Here is a 6,046-nt window from a genome sequence, read left to right as displayed (position 1 = left end):
ATTTGGCCTTTAAAGTTGGAATAACAGAATGTGAAGATTGCATCACTGCTACATTATAAACCAGGGGTTCTCAAACTTTTTCTTTGAAGGGCCAGATGAGACTCCAAGTAAACCTGAAAGGGCCAGGGTGAAGTGGATACTTAGAAAAAAATTGTGCGCGAAGCGCAATGACCCTTGCGGTCGGGGTCCTAGATGCCCTCTTGCGCAATCTTGTCCTTATTTTGGGAACATTTAATCTAACAAATTTATAAAAGTTTCATATGGAACGCAGGCAAAATTAGAAAAGATTTCACAATAAAGCAAAAGTCAATATTAATGATAACAAATTGTACAACTTTAAAACATAAAACGAATCTAGATTGTACCAATACCTGGTATTGGGGAGACAGATAATGTCTTGAAGTATCATATTTTTTGTAGTCAAAGTAGAATGAATAATAGACCATGTCTGTTGTAGACTATAACAAGGATGGGGCAAGCAGGGGCCGTGGAGGGGGGGGCTGACAGCCCCCCACTTTTTTTCAAAAACCATGTACAAAAACTTAAAACTGACCATATATGTGATTTTTTGCATGACCAGACCCCCATTTGGTAAGGTACTTCGGTATGAGTTAGTTCTTTGAAATGTTCATTATGGAAAATGTACTTTCGCACCTATATGTAGATCCAAACATGGTGACAACAGCGCTGGTCATCTATTAAGAAAGTAGATCGAACAGACAATAAAGACTCCACTAAACTTTGTTTAAAAGTCAAATTAGTTTGACTACCATTACTTTTATTACGGTTAGGTCTACGTGGATACACAATGTAATCATATTGAGCTATGTTTCATATTGTGACTTAAAAGTGATTAAAAAATCCCAGCAGAGTCTCGCGGGCCGGATTGAGAAGCTCTGCGGGCCGGATCCGGCCCGCGGGCCGTAGTTTGAGAACCCCTGTTATAAACCCTTTTGAAAATCATATCCAGAAATGATGGTATATGATATTCTACATAATGTACTGAATGTGTAACCCCCATAGAAAATTTCAAAAATGAATTTAAAAACAGAGATAACTGTTTGTGCACATGTGGGAAGTGAAAACATAAACACAAAATAATGGTGAGTCACATACCAGCTTCATATGTTTGGAAACATTTGAGATAACTTATATCACTCACTGCTCAAGTATAGTAATTTGGTTGTAGCCAATTTGATGAGCTTGAGGATTTTATTACAATACACAAACCCAAAGAAAATTTACTGTACTTTTGACTAATATCATTCATTAACTTAGGATATATGAAGGGTACTCTAAATATCTCGGTGCTCAGTCAAATATTTGTGGGGGAAAAGCTCACAAAATTAAGAACACAACTTAAAGTAGTTTCTCTCAAATTCAAGTCCATTCTATTTCAAATTAGCACAGGATACAGTCTTCAATTAATCACATGATTTCATTTAAAGAATAAAGTACAATGACATTTGTCCTGCAGTAGTAATTCTATCAGGCGATAATGCTGAAACACTTTTGGCCCATCCTAGTCATAGTAGAGATACCATCTTAATTCATTTTAGAGAAGCCCAAAATAACTGCCTATAACCTTTACAATTTCCTTCTGCTTTTCCTCCATATTATTTTTCCTTCTTTATCCCACTAGCTAAAGAGCATGATTCACGCAGGAAAAAGGTACAAATCCGAATCCCTGGGACAATGAATGCACAAAGTCAATGAATAATAGTTACACGGTGTGAACATGGGGGGAGGATTTTCATGAAAAGTATAGTCCCTGAGTTTCACTGCAATTTGCTATCAGCTACTGAAAGCCTTGCATCTGATTGGTTCAGAGCAAAAGAGTCGGTGAAAACTTCAGCTCCCCAGGGAGCTTACCTTGTAAACAGCATTGAAATAACTGTATTTCAGGAGCTGAAAATGGATATAATTAGAAGAAATCTGTACTTCCTTTCCTTCCTGTGATAGGCATACATAATGTAATTTGGTGAAACACCCCCCCCCCATGAATATATTGATAATAAATTGATAAGTATGATGAAACCTGCATTATCTTGGACAAAAACAGAACAGGAGGGGGGGGTCTGAAAAATACTGACAAAAATATCTGACAAAGTGCAGAGTGATGCACTTTTAATATGGCACTTACACTCGAGAAAAGGCATTTATGCCTACAAAATAATAGAACCCTTGTTTTGAAATCTAGCTAAACTTAACCCTAAAAGACTGGGGGGGGCTATGATGGCCCCCTCCCCCAACACTTCGCTCAATATTTCCAAAACACAAAAAGATAGCGCCTTTGAAGTCTTGCGCAACTTTTTGAGACCAAATTTGTGACAGACGGGTATAGCATTGCAAAAAAAAGACAAAAATATACAGTTCTAAACAAAGGGTGTTAAAAATGTTTGACACTTAGAGTTTTCCATATAAGTCCAGCCCATATTTAGACCACAGAATACGGGCCATAGAGTTTAGTAAAGAGTATTTAACGTCGAATGATAAATTCTCTGAAATTTTCTCTGATTCGAAAGAGTGAACAACTTTCCAGATACTTCCCTGATTAAAAAAAATGAGAACCTGAATAGTGCCTGGAAATAACATAAAATCACTTTCTCTGTAATATCTATACTGCTAGCATTTAAGCATTTTGCACGTAAACATCATTTACATATCCTGACTGGGCTGTTAAAAATTAAACATTCTGAGGAAACCTTGGCAAAAGTGTGAATTTAGAGTTTTGACATAAGTAGCAACTTTCTTTGGCCTGGCAAGTTCTCTACAAAATTAGAAGACTGTTTTCACCCAGTATGAGGTTGCCAACATTGCCAAATTTCTAAAATACAGCATTTTCTGAGCTGACCTCAAAATTTTAAGATGCAAGGCTTTAAACAGCCCAGTGACAATCTGTTGCACAAATTAACCATAAAAACAAATGAGTAATGATAATGAATATTCAACAACTTAATTTTCTACAATAATAATTTAATTGTAAAAGTACCATTGTTGTACATGTAATACCATCAAGCGTGTTTCAAAAACACATAATAAAAGAAAATAACTAATCTGTACATACATGCATCTAAAATAACGAAAATCATAGATATTACTTAGAGATGATATGAACCTGGCAAGATTGAAAAATCAATTAATTCCAAAAACAGATAACCTTAACAAGATAACTACATGTATTTAAGATACAATACATATACAACATAAATAGAACTGTTGAGGCATGAATCATTTTTTACAATTACACTAAAATATAACGAAAAATATACCTTTTAGCAAGCACACCACAAAGCTCCGATTTCGGTCATATCAAGAAGGATAAGCAAATTAAAACAAACCTTGCTGTCCAGAAATAACACAGTGTAGTACAGTGTGGATGTTCATAGTGTGTTCACACTGTCAAAATGCTCAAATATAACAGTGTGGTGATAATTTCACACTGTGGAAACGTCTTACAATATGAGTGATCACAGTGTGTTCACAAAGTGGACTATGTGAATATGTGATTCACACTAAAATAATACTCAAATAATGCGACAGTGTGAAGATGATTTCAAATGAAACACAATGTAGGACACTGTCTTCTTTTCTGCAGAGAAAGGAAAAAGGGAATGGAACTTATTTGTAATTAACAGCTCTGATCAATTTTCACAGACAAAATAAACATTTCATTTCATGATATTACTTTGTATATGGTGAAAACACAATGAATGTAAAACATTAAACAAAATATTTTTTCTTTTACACAAAAGGAATTAATACTTACTTTTCCTCCAAATCACATATCAAAAGGGAGAAAATTTACTGTCAATGTCTCTGTCATGTTTACTTCATATAGACTGTATATTTCATTTACAAAAAAATTCATGACAATTTTTCTGATTATCGAAGCTGTAGATTTTGAGTAAGTACTATTAATATTTCCTTCTCTCCAGGGTTTTCAACAAGGTTTTAAAATGTAACATCGACAGGTTTCACATGACATCAGTGGCAGGTTTGAAATCTAATTCAAGAGAGAAGTATATTATGATCTACAATATCATAAAGTTACTGAAAAAAACATATCAACCAGTATATCTTTTATTTGGCTCTTTTATTTATTCTCTCTAAAATGAGCTACAAGTACAGAACATAATTCTACAAAATTAATCCTGAAAAAATAGCTACAATAAGCTAGGTCATGTTATCAGTTCATGCTACATCAAACAAGTTGTGACTTATCCAATACATCTCAATTATGGAAAGCCAGTAATGACATCATTTAGAAAGCATTTGTCAATTAAAACTGTTATCTCTACTACGATAAAAAACTTGACTGTGCATGATTGTTTTGCTCAATCAGTATTTTGAAGGGAAAGTTGCCTTTTGAAGGTTTGTGAAAATATAGCTTCCAGTTGTTGAGATCACTTTACTGATCATAAATATTTGCAAAACAGGGCCCTGAATTATAACACTTCAATATAAAATAGGCCAGAATATAAGAGTTGCATGACAATTACTAATAATAATAGGCATTTATATAGCGCCATCTACATGTATCTAGAAATATTCTATTCCAAGGCGCATTGTTATTATTATTATCATTATTCAATCAAATTAAACTCCATCGAGATCTATCTCCATTCTTATATGTCACAATTTGAAATCAATCTCAGTTTGACTAGAGTCCTCAGTTTTCTGCATAAACAACAACATATAAACCTCACAGAATTCAAGAACACAAAATTCAGAATATTTCAAGGAAAATGAAATCATTCAGGCAAAAAAAAGTAATTAAATTACAAGAAATACAGTGAAAATCATGAAAATTGAGGCAATATAAAGAAAAAGGATTGTTCATAAGTGCAAAATCTGCCCATCAAACCTGCTCTTAGTGTTTCACACGTGTATGCCAAACTTAATCTGCATCGGAACTCATGATTTTATGAGATTTTCACTTTTAATAGTTGCTTTAATCATATTTGTTTATGTCACCCAAGAACAAAGAATATGATGTTAAGAACACTGGAGAAAAACAGAATTAGCATTAAAAAAAACAACAGAAAACCTGTGTCTATAATCTATGCCGTTTATAAGATGGGTCCATGGTCACACAATATCAAAACATCATTTAATACTCTTTATTTTTATATATATAATTGATTGTTGACATTGATAGAAATTAAGTATAAATGAAGTGCTTCTGAGGAATGTATACATTGACATGATTTCAGAAAAAAATACTGTAAATTAATGAATTTTTGCTGTATTTCAGAAATGGGATAAATTTTCTTTGTGTGTGCACAAGAACTGCCTACACAAGATTATAAGTACAGGGAAGGAGAGCTTTTGAGCTCAAGTTTACAAATAGTTGATCTGATTTAGATCTAATCATAATGCTCTCTATTAGTACTATTTGTTATAGGTCAAGTCCACCTCAGAACAATTTTTATTTGAATCAATAGAGAAAAATCAGACCAGCACAATGCTGAAAATTTCATCAAAAACGGATGTAAAATAAGAAAGTTATGACATTTTAAAGTTTCGCTTATTTTCAACAAATTGTTATGAACGAGCCAGTTACATCCAAATGAGAGTCAATGATGTCACTCACTCACTATTTCTTTTGTTTTTTATTGTTTGAATTATATAATATTTCAATTTTACAAATTTGACGATTAGGACCTCTGTGCCTGAAGCACAAAATGTTAAAATAATGGAATTCCACGAGCTCAGGGAGGAATGAAACTTCATTTCACATGACAATGACGAGAAAATAAAAATATTTAATATTTCTTATAATAAAATAGAAAAGAAATAGTGAGTGAGCGATGTCATCAACTCTCTCATTCGGATGTAACTGGCTCGTTCATATTAAATATTTTCTTGAAAATAATCGAAAATTTAAAATGCCATAACTTTCTTATTAACTTTCTTATTCTTGATTTTGATGAAATTTACAGTGTTATTCTTGTTGAATTTTTCTCTTTTTATTCAAATCTATTTTATATTTTGTTGGGGTGGACTTGTCCTTTAATAATTATAATAATAAGATGAACCAAGC

The sequence above is a fragment of the Lytechinus variegatus genome, chromosome 14 (assembly GCF_018143015.1).
Source record: "Lytechinus variegatus isolate NC3 chromosome 14, Lvar_3.0, whole genome shotgun sequence".
Lineage (NCBI taxonomy): Eukaryota > Metazoa > Echinodermata > Echinoidea > Temnopleuroida > Toxopneustidae > Lytechinus > Lytechinus variegatus.
Note: the sequence above shows the minus strand (reverse complement) of the source record.